Source organism: Macaca fascicularis, chromosome 12 (genome assembly GCF_037993035.2).
Source record: "Macaca fascicularis isolate 582-1 chromosome 12, T2T-MFA8v1.1".
In the NCBI taxonomy this organism is placed as follows: domain Eukaryota; kingdom Metazoa; phylum Chordata; class Mammalia; order Primates; family Cercopithecidae; genus Macaca; species Macaca fascicularis.
Window position 1 is genome coordinate 101,349,949 of NC_088386.1, and position 18,618 is coordinate 101,368,566.

General features: G+C 37.5%; 1 protein-coding gene across 5 annotated transcripts in view; it reads left to right on the forward strand.

Moving 5' to 3' along the window:
* PARD3B (par-3 family cell polarity regulator beta) overlaps window positions 1-18,618 on the forward strand; it is a 1,095,296-nt gene that overhangs the window by 891,554 nt on the left and 185,124 nt on the right. The window lies entirely within an intron of this gene.

Genomic DNA, 18,618 nt, shown 5'->3' on the forward strand with positions numbered 1-18,618 from the left:
TCATTCTTCATAATTCTACATTGCAGGAAAGATGAGCAATGACATATTGACCCAGGCTATGAATGAAAATAGTGCATACCTAAATACTTCTCTTGAGGTCTTATCATCAATTCCATTCATTTATAATCAGCATTAGTTTTCTATTGCAGCTGTAACAAATTACCACATACTTGGTGTCATAAAACAACATGAATTTATTCTCTTAACATTTTGGAGGCCATAATTCTGAAGTTAGTTTCATTGAGCTAGAGTCAAGGTGTCAACTGGGCTGATTCCTTTTGCAGACTCATTGTCATTGGCTTTTACTTGGCTGCCTATATTCCTGGCTCGTGGCTCCTTCCGCCATTTTTAAAGTGCATCTCTCCAATCTCTGCTTCCATTGTCACTTGGCCTTCTCTCTCAGACCTTGCTTTGTCTGTTTCCATCATCACATTATTGAGTGCCTATTGTCTGCCAGACACTGCTAGATATTGGAGTTCTATCAATAGACAAGGCAAATAAGGTCCCTGCTTCCATGAAGCTTCCATTCTTGTAAACAGGTAAATAAAAAAGATAAAATCAAGTAATGATAGGAGTATGAAGAAAATAAACTAGAGCAATGTGATAGCAAGATGGGGCCAGGAAGAATGCCTAAGATGCCAAGATTCAATCTCAGTGATGAGCCAGTCGCAAGAAGGGGATTTCAGGCAGAAAGACCTGCAGGAGCTAATCAGGCCTGAGGCAAATGAAGCTTTGTAATTGGAGTTGAATAACTAAGGGAGAGCATGGCTTAAGCCAGAGTCACAGAGGAGGCAGTGACCGAGTGGATAGCCTCACAGATCATCACAGGGAGCTTAGATTTTGTCTACGTGTTAAGGAAGACATGGAAGTGTTATAAGCAGAGAAGCAGTTAAAAGTTTACTGTTTAAGAGATTGTCCGAGCTGCTGTTTAAGGACTAGATTCTCCATGAAGGGAGATAACTGGCCACACCCTTCCTCCCTTTTAAAAAGTATGTTTTCCTTACTGTGGTTACATAGAGCCTGAATAAAATCTAAATCTTGGGTAGTAATGCCAGTAATTGAAGGAGGTTTCCCCACATCTAAAAACTTAGATCTCTGCAGTACCCTGCTAACCACAATTTTAAAATGCCAAGGCTTCCCTTCTTTCCAACACTTTATGGATCCGTTAGCAATTTGCAGTTCCAATAGGAAATAAAACAAGTCTCTTTTCAAATGTGAAGAGATTTCCTACAGTAATTACAAACAAAACCTGGAGCAAAGGGCCACTAGGTGGGCCAAGGAATAGGGGCCAGCTGAGTGATGGAATGCCATGGTCAGGGCTGAGAATAGGCCCTGAAAAGAATAGGCTTAGCTTATGTCTGTTGGTCTTGGCAAAGGGACAAATGAGGGTGGATCAGACAGTAGGCTCCCATGGACAAATAGTCATTGCCTATCCTAACAAATGAAACATCCTCACTGTAGTTCTCAAAAACATGTGCATGTAGCATATGACCATCTATAAAAGCCTCCTTCATACTCCTCAACACCCAGGTTTGAACCGATATCCATGGTAGAAGCTTTCTCCTTGACATCCAGTGGAGTAGGAATGAGGTCATTCCTGGTAGTTATCTTGTCCCCTGACTGCACAACAGTCTTTGACAGAATCACCATAGACACAGCAGACATCATCTGGATCAGCTTGTCGGACCTTCTCTGATGGCTGCTTATGGCGATTGCCTAAGGCAGATCTTGGCCTGGCCCATGCATGTCCTCAGTGTGCATGCGGTAGAGGGAGGCAGGCCAGATGATAAGGATGCTCACCTCAGGCTTGGACCCCTGTTAAGGAAGACCCGGTCACTATCCTTTTGGAGGTAGGAGGGGACCTTAGCTTGCAGACCTGATGGTCAAGCCTGTGGTTCTTCCACCTGATAACTCGTGTTTCCCTGGTCCTTTTCATCTAGCCTAGTGCAGTTTTAAGTATGTAGTAAACACTCAATAAATGTTGGAATCAAACCAGATTGGCTGACATGCCCCATTTCTTGGCATATATCTGGACACGTGAGAATATTCTATATAGTTGCTCCAGAAAAAAAAGTCCCATCTTAAGAAGCCAGAAATGGCAAGCCTAATAAGCACCATAGAAAATACTGTGGTTTACATATGTTCATTGCAACCCTATTCACAGTAGGGTTCACAACATGGAATAATATTCACAACATGGAATCAACATAAATGCCCATCAGTGGTAGACTAGATAAAGAAAAGGTGGTACATATACACCATGGAACACTCTGCAGCCATATAAAAGAACAGGATCGAGTTCTTTGCAAGGACGTGGTTGGAGGTGAAGGCCATTATCCTTAGCAAACTAACACAAGAACAGAAAACCAAATACCACATATTCTCACTTATAAGTGGGAACTAAATGATGAGAACACATAGAAGGGAACAACACACACTGGGGCCTTTTGGAAGATGGAGGGTAGGAGGAGGGAGAGGATCAGGAAAAATAGTTAATGGGTACTAGGCTTCATACCTGGGTGATGGAATAATCTGTACAATAAAGGCCCATAACACAGATTTACCTATGTAACAAACCTATACTTGTACCCCTGAACTTATGGTCTATAATCCCAGCACTTTGGGAAGCCGAGGCAGGTGGATCACGAGATCAGGAGATCGAGACCATCCTGGCTAACACAGTGAAACCCTGTCACTACTGAAAATACAAAAAATTAGCTGGGTGTGGTGGCGGGCGCCTGTAGTTCCAGATACTTGGGAGGCTGAGGCAGGAGAATGGCGTGAACCCAGGAGGCGGAGCTTGCAGTGAGCTGAGATCACGCCACTGCACTCCGGCCTGGGCAACAGAGCAAGACTCCATCTCAAAAAAAAAAAAAGAAAAAGAAAGAAAGAAAATACTGTAGTTGAATACAATATTTTTGCTGACCTGTTTAAAGCCTTCTGCATGAGTTGGATAGGAGGGAAATGACTATTCCCTCTGTGTCTTTTTAAACTCTCTGTGATGCAGAGAACGTGACTTTTCAGAATATGAGTGCCCTATACCTTTGGACTAGATGGAAACCTCAGGTATCGAAGGGTCTGTGTTTATCCCTGTCCTAGGTATAGTCATGGTTCTATGCTTAAGGTGGTTTTTCCAGGTTCTGTGGAAGTTGGTGGTACTTCTAGAGCTCTTCATGATCCCAGAGTTCTTTTAATGAAGATTCTGTGTAACCTGGGGATGAGTGTCCAGGATCTTGGGAAGTGTGGCATTTAGGGCCAAGAAAACAAAGGAAACAGAGCAGCACATGCTGTGGGGACAGCCATTATTCCCATGCTTCAGCACATTTTTATATGAGTCAGCTTTGAGAGACAAAGAGCAAAGACATGTCCAGGAGAGCACCAGCCAGGTGTGAAATTCCGGGTGACAGAATGGAAAGAAAAGAAAGGTTTGAAGAGAAAGGAAAGGAAATGTAGCTGGTTTCCTTTTATTCTCTTTGTTTTTCCTGTTTCCTCTTCAGAAAGTTTATGTAGCTTACAGTACCCCAAACATTCAACAGAAGGGGTTGATCCTCATTCTTTTCCAGATAATGATAAGCACCGAGGGCCTGTTCATTTATTTTTCAGATATAACCCTTGGCAGTCCCTAGGATTAAACTATGCTGTGTTCCAGAAAATTTTAATACATAAAACTTACTTTACTTTCTGCTTTGGTCTGTGCTACAAAAAGTGGGCACAAATAAACTGGGAGAATATAAGTAAAATAAAGGCTATTTCTTGCCACTTACAAATGTCATTAACAATAAGAATAAAGCACAAAAACAAGTTACAAATTTTATCCAACCAACAGGGCTCTCCCAAGGGCAGATTCTTAGAGCTCTTTCTTCATTGTTAGTTTGGCCAGCAGCCTAGGGAACATCATTTAATGTCTTCAAAGCTAATGACACCTTTTGTAGGGGGACTGTCTAGGATTGTTATAAAGGAATTAGTTGTTATCGGAGAATATCACAAGCACTCTGTCGGTTGTTCCCCATCACATCCCCACCTCTCTTTGGGGCTAATTTTCAAGGAAAGCTAAAAATGTTTACTAAGCATTTCTGAGAAACTTGTCCACATTATGAGAATACAAATTACAGGAACTCAGTGCATTAGCAATGGGAAAGGCTTAATGGGTCTGGGAAAGGTATAAATTTAGGGAAAATGTACATTGTAATAGTTGGAGAGCCTTCAAGGACAGTTTTCTTGAAATGGCAGTGTTTAGTAGCAATGGAAAGATACTAAAGGACCTTGCCATTTGGCATTGTAAAAAATGCAACTCATAGGTAGGAACTGCAAATCCCATTAGTTTAGAATATGAAATAGACTCGGTGTAAAAATACAAAACAAAACACACACACACACACACACACACACACACACACACACACATTTGATACGGGGAATGGGCTTGGTTCCAGGCCATGTAGGATGTGGAGGTCTTTTCTGTTGTCATCCCACCTAGGCAAAGAACCAAGTAACTTTTCAGTATTCTCTAGAATTAGAATGCTCTGAGCCCACACCTCTCAGAAGGCTTCCAAACTCTATTGCCTTGACCTAATTTAATGAGCATTTAGGATTTAGAGAAAAGGAACATCAACATGCCCTTTGCTCCATGATCTTTGGCAAACCATGGACTATGTAAGCACAATATTCACATATTGGATTCTGCAAACCATGAAGAATTCACCGTGTTGTTTGTGTATGCAGAGAGGAAAACATAAAGAGTCAATTAATGACATTTTAAAAATTTGCATGTCAGTATTGTAGAATATCAAATTTACTGTACAGAAATAAATGTATTATTTATTTATTTATATCAAGAAAAGTGATAAATTATACCATCAATCTAGTTCCCTCACAATGTCAGATCTGGTTTAGGCTGACAAGAAAAATGGGCGGTACTAAAGGAGATCATTTAGAAAATATTATAGACACCCAGACAGGAATGAGGCAATGGTGAAAAATATTAATGCAGTTAAAATAGTTTTGTTGAAAAAGTGAAACATTGATCACAAAGATTGCATGTAACGTTGTATTGGCTGGTCAGTATAATAATTTTAATACTACTACTACTACTACTACTACTACTACTACTAGTACTAAAAAAACTCATATTGTTCCTGACCAGGTATAGCTTGCAGCTTTAAAACTGCATTGATAGAGAAAAGCTGAAGAAACTGAGCCTGTTCTCTGGAACAAAGGATAATTGTAGTGACCTAATTGTAGCTTCTATTACAAAAGCAGAAATGATAGCCAGACAAATTATCTCTGCTGTCAATAAAGAAAGCTGTACAGCAGGTAGTTTATAATCTCTTTTAATGATACTACTTCTTTTACCCCAGAGCTCTCCATGAAAAACCTTTTCTGACCTCAACTACCATTACCGCTATAGGGAGCAAACCTCCTCTTTACTCTCTATTCATCTCTGACTCTGTTGTTTGGGTTCATACCGTAGCAACAAAGAGAATTTCACTGCCTACAACTTCCTAGCTGGCCAAATCAGTTAGAACTATACTACTGTGGACACATTCTGCATGAGACAAAATAAATCAAGAAACAGTATGGAAAAGTAACAAAATGTTCTAAGGCTTTTGAGGAGTAGAAAATATGAAACACTAATCAGTAATTGTTTAATGAATCATAAAAGGCAAATGAGAAAATCAGAAAATATAGATGCAACTTATACCACAGACAGAGTGCTAATATTGCTTCTATTCAAAGGTCTTTGAAAAATCGAGGGGGAAAATGGCCCGCAATCTGATAGTAAAATCAGCAAAAGATACGGACAGCTCACAGAAGAGGAAATGAAAATGGCCCTTAAGCATATGAAAAGATACTCAGCATCATATAATAAGAGATAGGCTAATTAAAACTTCACTGAAATATGACTTCTCACCTATGTTTATCAAATTTCCCAAAGTTCGACAATGCGCTCTGTTGATGAGACTGTAGAGGAACAGGCATCCTCTTACAGTGTAGGTGGCAATGCAAAATAAAAGGAATGTGGAAGGAAATTTGTCATAATCTAGAAAAAGTATATGTGTGTTTCTCTTTGACCCAGCAATCCTGCTTCTATGAATTCATCCCAAAGCCGCAGTGGTAACAATATGGACTGACGTTTGCACAAGATTTTCCATTATGACATTATTTGCAATAGCAAAAAATCAGAAATACCCAAATGTTTGCAAATGTATGACTCATTAAATAAGCAAAAGCGTGTCCACACAGTAGAATACTATGAAGCATTTAAAAAATGAGAAATATATCTAAAGAAATTGTAGTGTCTATAATTTCTTTGCTAATATGGAATGTTCTTCTATTACTATGTGAAAAAGCAAAGTATAGAAAAATATGGACAGTATGTTACCTTTTGTGTAAGAAAGAAGGGATCTAAATATATAAACATGCTTGCTTTTTTAAAAAAACAAATACAGTTATATTGCATGGGATGGAGAAGACAGAAATGAAAGCTATATATTATAAGTATACTTTACTATATTTAAATTTGGAAAAATATGCCTTACATATAGCAAATTAAACAAAAAGGAAAAATAATCCTAAAAACTGAAAACAAACCAAAATGAATAACCTAACTATGAAACAAATTGGTTGCATAGTTATTCAGGAAAAAGAATTACTTCAAGTGACATTGGAATACACATTTTGATTATACATATTGAGTGCAATGTATTCTAGCAAAACAATAGAGCAATGCAGACATCTTAAACTTTAATAGTCAAACTGTTAGTCATTGCCGTGATCTGAATGTTTTTGTTCCCATCCCCCCAACTCTGTTGCCCACAGCAAATTCATATGTTGAAACCTAATCATCAGTGTGATAGTATTAGGAGGTGGGGCCTTTGGGAGGTGAAGTGCTCATGAATGGAATTAGTGTTCATATAAAAGTGGCCCCAGAGGCTGGGCATGTGGCTCACACCTGTAATCCTAGCACTTTGGGAGACCAAGGCAGATTGATCGCTTGACCTCAGGAGTTTGAGACCATCCTGAGCAACATGGCAAAACCCCATTTCTACAAATAATTACAAAAATTAGCCAGATGATGTGCACCTGTAGTCCCAGCTACTCGTGGGGCTGAGATGGGAGGATCACTTGAGCCCAGGAGGCAGAAGTTGCAGTGAGCAGAGATTATGTAGTGGCACTCCTGCCTGGGCGACAGAGCCAGACTCTGTCACAAAAAATAAAATAAAATAAAAAGAGGCCCCAGAGAGCTGCCTCGCCTCTTCTGCCATTTGAGAGACCCAGCAAGAAGTCAGCAATCCATCCTCGAAGAAGGCCCTCACCAGAACCCAACCATGTTGGCATCCTGTTCTCAGACTTCCCAGCCTCCAGAACTGTGAGAAATTCATTTCTATTATTTATTTATAAACCTTCCAGTCTATTTTGTTATAGCAGCTTGATGGGACTAAGACAATAATATTGATATTATAATCTTAAAACTATATATGATAATAAAAATAATTATATGAGTGTTAAGAATCAAGATTTTTCATTTAAAGGAGGGAGGAATAAATACATGATATTAAAAATTTAAAAGTAAAAATTCTGTAATGTTAAATTTGAATCAGAAATATTAGTATAAACATATGGGGTTTTTTTTCCCCAAAAATATGTATTTCCTAACTCTATTCAGAGAAAAGGCTGAGAAATAATAGTAACCCAGTGTCAGTGAGCACTCCTAGGGCCCAGCTTGTGGTCTCTAGATATCATTCCCCACTGAAAACAAAGGGGTCCTTAGAGGAATGACTGCTTCCAAGTTAGAAACACAAGATACTCAACATAAACATGGAACTACTTGTTTGTCATAAAGCAAGGAAGCTATCAAAGGCTAAAGGGTTAAGCCAGAAGGATGAAAGAGCTCATACAATGCAGTCTCTTGACTAAATATGGACAACATGTGCAAGAAAAAGTATGAGGAATTCAATTGAATAAAAATCCTAAATATGTTATTACAAATGTGTATTATATATTATGGACTTACATAACCATAAGTTTATAATTATGTTCACCATCCTTTATTCCCCCAGAAATGTTCCTAACTACTCATTTGCCACCATTGGAAATATCTAGGACTCTAACTCCTGACTCTGAAAATTAGCAACGAAAAAGAAATATTTAAGCATTTATTCAGATTTCCCTATACTAAGTACATCTCACCATAATCAAAATGCCAAAATTGTTGAAAGATTTTCTTTGCAGAAGAATCCCAGCTAATAAATTTTTTAAATGGCTTTCAAAAATGACCATTGTGCAACCCCTAATGAAATAATTAATTCAGTCAAAAATCATCAGTGAAAGAAATGATTAAATGAAAGATTGATAGGGGAACTTTACAGTGGAGACATCAGTTTGTCTCCTTAGCATTACTAAAGACAATCAGATATTTAGGGTGGCTAAGACAGAGATGAAAGCTATATAACTATAGTTTGTTACATTAAATTGAGAAAAATACACAGTTTTCCAAATTTTTGTGTATGACACAATTTGAAGTACATATGCTTCCTTTAAGGTTTTTATATTAGTTTCATAGGGCCGCTGTTTAACAGATTACCATAAACTTGGTGGCTTTACAACAAATTTGTTCTCTTACTGTTCTGGAGACCAGAAGTCTGAAATCAAGGTGTCAGCAGAGTTGTTTATTTCCAGAGACTATGAGAGAGAATCTGTTCCATCTTCCTCTGTCCTAGCTTCCCTTGGCTGCCAGCAATCCTGGGTGTTTCTTAGCTTATAGACACATGGCTCCAATTTCTGCCTCTGCCTTCCCATTGCTTTCTCTGGCTCTTCTCTTCTGTTTATGTCTTCTTTAAAAGAACATTTGTCATCAGATGTAGAGCCTATATACATAATCCAAGACAATCTCACAACAACATCTTAAACTTAATTACATGTACAAAGACCCTGTATCCAAATAGGATTGCATCAACAGGTTCCAGATGGACATACAATTTCCCTTGATATATAAGTGAGGGCCCTGCAGAACTCACTTATATGAAAGGTCTGCCTTCCATATATGCAAGTTCCATATCCCACAAATACTGTATTTATCTGGGTTTAGTTGAAAGAAAGCTGTGTATAAGTGAACCCATGCAGTTCAAACCCTGTTGTTCAAGGATCAACTGTCTGTTTTAGGGAGCCACCATTCAACCTACCACAGTACTCCTCCCCAAAAATGTTAAACCTGAATCTAACTAAGCCTCCAGCTGCACTGTTCAATATGATAAATATTAGTCATATTGAAATTTAATTCGTTTAAATTTTAATTAAAATTTTGTACCTTAGTCATAGTGGCCACATTTCAAGAGTTCAGTATCCTTGTGTAGCTAGCAACTGCTGTATTAGATAGCTTGGATATGGAAGATTTCCATTTCCATCATCACAGAAAATCCTGTTGGAAAGCACAGATCTAGAAGTTACTCTCCATAAACAAGATATTTGGGGGATGGAGGAATAAGTTAAATGATTTCACAGGAAAGGAAACAGAGAAATCCAGCACATGGGACCAACTACAGGAAGATCAACTTGGTTTCTGCAATAACCCAATGGCATGGAAAAAATAAAAAGCAAAAAGGGAAAAGAGTACAGTTCAGTACATTTAACAAGACTTAAGAGAACACCAACTTTAATGTACAGGCATTTTTACAACCTGATTCAAATAAATCATCTGGGAAAGACAGACATTTTTAAGGCATTCAGGAAAATTTGTTTATGGAGTAAGTATTAGATGACACCAAGGAATAATTGTTAATTTTTAGGTGAAATAATGGCATAATAAAACATTCGTGATATTTTGATATGCCTTTGGAAGTATGTAGAGGGATTTACTTTCAAAATGCTTGGTAAAAAAGTAATAGAAAAATATATTTAAAATATGACAGAATCTTGATAATATTTGTTTATTTATTTATTTTGAGACAGAGTCTTGCTCTGTTGCCCAGGTTGGAGTGCAATGGCACGATCTTGGCTCACTGCAACCTCCACTTTCCAGGTTCATTCTCGTGTCTCAGTCTCCCAAGTAGCTGGGATTACAGGCGTGTGCCACCACACCCTGCTAATTTTTGTATTTTTGGTAGAGATGGGGTTTCACCATGTTGGCCAGACTGATCTCGAACTCCTGACCTCAAGTGATCTGCCCATCTTCGCCTCCCAAAGTGCTGGGATTACAGGCATGAGACACCATGCCCGGCCTGAATCTTGATAATTATTGAATACAGAAATGAAAGGTATGTGGGAGCTCATTGTGCTATTATCCTACTTTTGGATATCTGAAAGTTTTCATTATATCAATTTTTTTTTTTTTTTGAGACAGAGTCTTGCACTGTTGCCCAGGCTTGAGTGCAGTGGCACTATCTCTGCTCACTGCAAGCTCCACCTCCCAGGTTCTTGCCATTCTCCTGTCTCAGCCTCCCGAGTAGCTGGGACTACAGGCATCCGCCACCACACTCAGCTAATTTTTTGTATTTTTAGTAGAGATGGGGTTTCACCATGTTAGGCAGGATGGTCTTGATCTCCTGACCTCATGATCTGCCCACCTCGGCCTCCCAAAGTCCTGGGATTACAGGCGTGAGCCACCGCGCCTGGCCACATCAATTTTTAAAATATGATCATGTTTAGATTATTTGTAATCTAACATAAATGAAAGAAACATTAATGTTGAAGACAAACACTTCAACAGAATTCAAGAATTCAATTCCTACCATTTAGTAAATGTTAGCTGTCAGCCAAAGTGTGTAGCCTCTGTAATCTCAGCTTCCTCTTCTCTAAAGGTGAGACTTGTGTACATCGTGAAAACTGTTATATAATCATGAGAAAATATATCACTAATATTATTGTTGGTGTCAGTTCATCTTTTTAGATAGCTGAGATACTGGACAGGATGGGCTCTTGCGTGTAGCAAAACTTTTCTATTTTGAGGCATTTGAAGGGCAGTCTTAATTACAGAATTTTGTTTTTAAACCAGTTTTATTTTTAGCTCACGGATCCAGTTGCTTCTTACCATCTCCAATGATACACCTGTATGGACAGCCACCACCTTCCCTCACCTGGCTTATTATAATAACCCCCTAACTGCTCTCTACAGTTCTCTTCTCACCAAGAAATGCCCACCTTCACTCTGTTCTCAAGAAAGCAGTCGGAGAGCCCTTCACCATGTAGGTCAGAGCCTATCACTTCACTACTCGGAACCTCTAGTTTGCTTCCCACCTCACTGAGAGTAAAAACCGAACTCTACCATGGACCTCAAGGCCCTGCTTGCCCTAAGTCCCTGCTTCCTCTCTGGCCTCCTCCAACTTCTCACTCCCTCACACTGGCCTCCTTGCTGTTTTTAGCACATGCCTGCCTCAGGGGCTTTATATCTGCTGTCTCTCTACCTGGAACACTCTTCTCCAGTTATCTATATAGTTTAACTCTTTTCCTCTTCAAGCCTTTTATTTTATATTTTCAGTAGTGCCTTTCCTTTAAATAAATTTAGTGCCTTTAAATAAATGTAATTTATTTAAATTTTAATTAATTAAAATTTTGTACCTTAGTCATACTCGTCACACTTCAAGAGTTCAGTATCCATGTGTAGCTAGTAGCTGCTGTATTTAATAATACACATTTAATAATGTAAACTCCCCTTAAAAAGTCCTACTACCTCTTCCTGTTTCACTTTCCCCTTACCTAAAACATATTTTTTCATAAAGTATGAATCTGTAGGCCAGCCTTTGATGTTGATAATACAAATCATCCTTATTGATCCATAAATACATCCTCCAAAGACTAGACAGCTTGTTTTACCTCTATTACAAGTTTCTGCATTCAGCATTCAAAAAATTTTGGAAGTGTTTAGGTTGCTTGAGAAGGGGTGTGTTTGCTTAAGTAATTTAAATATTTTCCCAGCAATTTTATATATATATATATATATAATTATATATAAAAGTAGTTATAATAACTACTTTTAGATAATGCATTTAAAAGAGAATTATATATAAATTTATAAATAATGAATCTAGATTTGTTAGTTTATAAAAGGTATAAATAGTATAATCAGCATTTTTGCCTTTTCTTTTTCTGTTTTCTTTTTAAATTGAGATATAGGTGGGGTGTGGTGGTTCATGCCTGTAATCCCAGCACTGTGGGAGGCCGAGGCAGGTGGATCACCTGAAGTCAGGAGTTCGAGACCAGCCTGGCCAATATGGCGAAACTCTGTCTCTACTAAAAGTACAAAAATTAGCTGGGCGTGGTGACAGGCACCTGTAATCCCAGCTGCACAGGAGGCTGAGACAGGAGAATCACCTGAACCCCGGCAGTGGAGGTTGCAGTGAGCCAAGATCACGCCACTGCACTCCAGGCTGGGCGACAAGAGTGAGACTCCATCTCAAAAAAAAAAAAAAAAAAAAAAGGAAATTAAGGTATAATTTGCATAAAGTGAAATGTTCGGATCTTAGTAAACAGAAGAATATTCTCTATTCTCTTTTAATGAATGTATGTCAAGTTACAGAACATTTCTAGCACCCAAGGATGTTCCCTCATACTTTTTCCCATTCATAGGTAAAAGCCTGATCTAGAATTGCTTACAAATGGAATTATATAGTAAATCCTTTTTTCTGTCCAACTTCTTTCACTAAGGATGATAATTTTATTAAGATTCATCCCTGCTGTTGGCTATTTTTGTAGTTTATTTCTTGTTATTGCTGATTTATCTTCTGTTGTGTGCATAAACCATAGTTTGATTATCCATTCTCCTGGTGATAAACAGCTCAATTATGTCTACTTTTTGCTATGATGAATAAAGCTGCTACCGAACATTCTCCATGGATTTTTGGTAAACATATGTTGTCGTTTCTCTTCTCAATTCACCTGAGGTAAATCACTGAGTCATAACATCAGTGAAAGTCCAGTTTTGAAAGAACTCCTAGACCTTCTCCAAAGGGATTATGCCATTTTGTACTTCCACCAGCAGTGTATGAAAGTTCTGGATGCTCCATATGCTTTCCAACATTTGTTTTTGTCATTCTTTTACACTTTAGTAAGGACATCTCATTGTAGTTTTAATCTGCATTTCCCTGATGATGTATGATACATTTTTCATTTGCCTATTGGGCATTTCTAGTTCTTACTTATTTTTTCATTGAATTATAATTACTTGTTTATGTCTCCCTTGATAGTAAGTCAGAGACTGAGTATATTTTTTATTTCTAGTAGGTAGTATAATGTCAGTAAAATACTGAATAAATTAATCTGTCAACCAAATATTAGCAGGAAGAACACTCACAGTGCACTCAAGGAGCTCGTAGTCTAGTTATGGAAGCAGAAGGTCTAGAATAAATCATCAAAGTTTTTACTTGGTTTTGTTTTCTACAAAGTGACATATAGCAGTTTCATATTAATAGAATGTACTGGATGTATGAGTTGAAGAGGAGATGAAGAGTTATTAAGATCATTGTGGAGCTGTTTATGAATAAATTAAGTCCTTATGCCAGAGAAAACTAGAGTTAAATATTTGATTAATGGGACATGAGTAATATTAGGAAAAGCAGTTGATTTAAAGAGACCAAATAAAAGTACAGTGAACAATAATTTGAAGAAAACTGTCATAACTGAGTTGACAAAGGAGTCATGAGAAATCAGGTTTACAAGAAAAAAAGATGCCTGTTGGTACAGGGTATTTAATGTTTTCAAAAACATTTTTATTCACTACAACTTGTAGTTGTTAGGAAATTTTTTATATTTTTAAAGTTTTTAAAATTTTCTTAGGGAGGGTGGGATGGGGGTAAGAGTTGAAAAACTACCTATCGAGCATTATGTTCACTATTTGCAGGATGGGTTCACTAAAAGCTGAAACTTTAGCATTCTGCAGTATACCCATGTAACAAACCTGCACATGTACCCCATGAATCGAAAATTCAGTTAAATTTATTTTTTAAATTATCTTAAAAATATAGAAAATGCACATAGCATGTAAGGTATAAAGGCTGCCTCTCTAATTCCACTCTCTAGATGCAACCACTTAGGAATTTTTTGTGTATTCTTCCAGATGTTTTCTATGTATATGCAGGGATATATATCATATAAATATTTATATGTATAGTACCCTCACCCTTACATACATCATCTTCTTTTTAGTATAGGAATAGTATGACACTATGTTTTACAGCTGCATGATACTTTTCTGTAGTCCCCTGTTAATGCATATTTAGACTGTTTCCCACCTTTTACTATTATAATAGCACTTTGCCTATTTTTATTTTTGATACCTGGGATCCTTTAATGATAATAAAGAAATGTATTCCATTTACATTTATTTTCATAACATACATTTGGTCAACTTCTGCTTTGTGGTTAAGCGTTTATTTTGTGTATTTCTCACCTGCTGAAAATTTGGTTTTTAGTGGTTTCTTTGTAATTATATTTAATATATTCAAACCTCTGTTTCTAAATGTATCAATTTTAGACAGTAACTACTGATGCCTGCTTTATAAAATGAGAAAATGAAGAAGGGTGAAAATAAAGATAGGGTGCTCTCTCCTAAATTACTTCCTTATTAACTTGTGATTTTCATTGTGTTTTTTTTTTATATTTTATATTGTCAGAGTTTATAATATTTACATTTTTTCTATAATTATTGTTCCCACAGATATTTAGTCTTAGTTTTGTATTTAAATGAATGTATTGCTTACCTCCAGACCTGCTATTCCACAGCTTCACCATTATCTTAGTCCATTTTTGCTGCTATAACAAAATCCTGAGACAGGGTAATTTATAAAGAACAGAAATTTATTTTCTCATAGTTCAAGAGACCGAGAAGTCTAAGATCAAGGTGCCAGCAGGTTCAGTGTCTGGCGAGGCCCTGTTGCCCGTAGATGGTGCTGCCTAGGTTTCCTCATTTGGCAGAAGAACAGAACAATGGAAGGCAAAGAGGGACCTTATCTAGTGCTCTGTAGCCCGTTTATAAGATATTAATCTTTTCATGATGGCTTAGTCACTTCCCGAAAAGCTCCACCTCTTAATACTGCCACAATGGAGACTGTATTTCAACACATGAATTTTGGGAGACATTATGGCCGTAGCAACCATGTTGAATTCTTCATTTTGATACAGTTCTTAGTTTGCTGTTTTCCATTATTAATAAGTTTTTCAAGATGGGTCAATAAGTACCATATTCCCTCTGTGTTTTCAAATGTTTGAGAGTGTTTTTATTTTATCTTTATTTATGTTAGAGGTCAGCATGAGTTTGCCTGCATTTGTCGATTACTTGATTTTCCTCCTCCTTGAGACAGCACTGATGCTTACTATATGCAATAAGCTCTAACATTTTCTTTTACTGTATTTAAGTATAACCATTAAATTTATATTATATGGAAGTTTTTAAAATTTTTTTTAAAAAATCTGTGCTAAAACATAGTATTAAATAACATGGGCATAGTGATCTAAGGTTACCAGCAGCTTCAATTCTACATGATCTCTCAAAATACCCTTTTGACAGATTTGCTGGGTACTCTGCCCTGGGGTCTTGTTTTCTATGGTTTTCTGTTTTGGGAGAGCTAGTCTGAGATCGGCCTACTTCTTAGTGAAGTCACCTAGATTATTGGTGCTATTTTGATGAGTCTGGGTTTATATATCTCTGCTAATTCTGCCTATCAGATACAAAGCAGGTTCATACTTCTCTCTTCTCACTACTTCACCTCCATGAAGTTTTTTTTTAAGGTAGGAGACCTGCTCAGGGGAAATATCTCTCTTCTATCTCTGCCTCTCCTCCATTCTGAAGCTGGACCCCCACAAAGAATTACCTTACAATTCCAGGGTCCTATTCCTATCCTTAGACTATATTAAAGTTTATTGACTGTACCCCTCTAGACTCCCTCCTTATTTTCAGTGAAATGTATACCTGACTGGAGATGCAGCCATATATCAACTGGTGGTGCACTCCACCTCTGGGACTGTGTCCAAATTTCATAGCAAGGCATGAGATTATGGTCGTTTTCTAATTCCACTGTAGATAGAATTTTCTTCCCAATTTCTCAAGTGTTTGTTCCTATAGAGTTTCAGGGAGGGAACTAGAGTCACTTACTTGACTTCATCATTTATTATCATCTCTTATTAGAGATTCTCAATCTGACAGATATGACAGAAATACTCTTTAAGGAAGATTATGCCAGAGTCTTTTAAGATATATATTAAAGTGGGATGAGGTGACATACCAAAAACTCTCAGAATAATCTAGGCCAGAACAGTCCAACAGAACGCTCTGCAATGATGGAATTAGTCTCTATTTGTGTTGTCCAATATAGTAGTTACTAGCCACATGTAGTTACTGCGCACTTGAAATGTGGTTTGTGAAACTGAGAAATTGATTTGATATGAATTATTTCAAATTTAATTTTATAGGGCCACACTCAGCTAATGGCCATTATATTGGACAGTGCAGATCTGGGCAATATAAAAGCCTGAATATTCGACTGTGATGAAAGAAATGGAAATAAAAAAGGATACCCAAGAGGTGTTAAGGAGAAAAGAAGCAGCAATGTTCCCATAGAGGAAAAGAGAAAGAGGAGATTTAAACAATTCAAAGGCAGTTTGCTCAGAAGAATGGGGAAACTGGTAGTACTGTCAAATAAAAAAGGGTATCTTTTGAAAAATCAATAATTTAACAGGTTGAGTTTCCAGTGGTAAGGAAACCTCTAAGTGGAAATGACTGTAAACAAGTAAAATTCTCACATGAATTGGGGGTGGGGGTGAGGGTCAGAGCTACCAAAAAAAATTTTTTTCCTTGACACTTTTGTCTTGGTCTCTTCTGCCACCATACACTCCTTTTCAGAGATTGCCTTGTCCTCCTCAACGTGCAGGGACCCTGATATATGACATAATAATGATTGTTCAAAGAAATTACTATTTTACCTACTGAATGGTTAATATGAAATCAGTTTCTGAAACACTCACTGGTGCAGAGTATCAAAGAGAAATGGTTTTGTTTTGGAAAGGAATACAAGATAAAATATTGCTTGGCATACACATAGTACTTTTCGTCTGAGATTCTCCACATACTCAGCAAGTTTAATTAATGAGAAAACCTCTAAGAAAGAGAAGTGATGAAATAAGGAACACAGATACCAGTGTTCTATTTCTGTGATTTTTAAAAATGAAGCTTAGTATTTTCTTCTTCCATTAATGCACACAAGTGTAGCCCCATGAGACAGCCTTGAGATATTCATCTTTCTGCTGAATGATTTCTCTTGAAGGCATCTCACTTATAAGGGACAGCAACCACACAGAATCTTACCCACTAACTGTATTGATGTCCTTTGCTCTATTTGCAATGGAAATCCAGCCCTATCATCAGGGTGCAGCAAGCATTCTCTGATAATCAAGTCTGCACTGTCTCTGGAAAGATTGTTTTGTTGCAGAATGGAGCAGGTTGTCTTCTTTATCAAAAATTACTCAAAACAAACATCCATGAATCTAGGACTAACATGCATTGAAAGGGAATAGGCAAGGCCCCTTAACGGGTAGCCTACTGTGTAATCTTCCTTTCATCTTAATTCAGAATCCCTTGGAAATTCAAGTTGCCGTATGCAAAAATATAAATTCTTCTAATTACTTATGTGTAGGGCACAGGTTTGGCCTAATCAAAAGAGATATGCAATAATATATCCTGGCATTTATTTTCATCCGTTGTAACTTGAGGAGAGGTGCTGGGGTTTTGGTTTTGGTTTTGGTCTCATGCCTTATTCTTTTCTGTTTTGTTTTTTGCGTTTTGCTTCCCAATTGAAATTGCCCAATTTCTTTTCTCCTCCTTACTCAAAAAAATAAAAAACGAAAATGCTGTTTGGCCAAAAGAGAAAAATACCTCAGAAAATCCTGGCTTCTGAAGATTTTTACAAAGGGTTTGATGTTTTGCAAAATAAAGCTAGCTTCCATGTGCAAAACAGCTGTTTTTGTTTCAATGGGGGAAGATACTGATGGGTTTCAGTTGTTGCTTTTTAACTCATCCAGGCCTTCTGTATGTCTCCAGTCATATAGAGATCATTCACGTCTAGCCCACAGCCCTCTTATATTCTCTAGGCCCAGGACATTAAGTTTGTCCCGTCTTTTCTTGACTTTCTTTAGCCACCTGAGCCAGCGTTGTCTTATCTCTTCTCTTGTACACGGTGCCCCTTGTTTGTCCAGTGACAAGGTTTACACTCTTTTCTCATTAGTGCTGAAGACCTCCTCACACCACCAAGATCACCATTGTCCAGTAAGAGGCCATAGTGACCTTCCCATTTTAATACATTACTGAGAATTTAGGGGAGCTGATCTAACACTTTCCAGATTAAATGTCAAATTCTCAAAATTCAGATGGATTTGGAATCCACCTATTTTTTTGCTTCCATTCCCACTAGACTGCACAGTGGCACTGATTAGCACTAGCATTTTGTAATATCACTTAAGGCTTTAGCACTGTGGAGTTCTGCCAGTAATGGTGTTTAATTCACTTATATGTGCCAATTCATCTCTGTCAGGAACCTATTAATTTCTTCACTATTTTACTCTGTGCCTAGCCCCTATATAATGAGACACAGTAATCCCCATTTGTATAACCAAAAAACTCAGAGTCTCTTATAAATT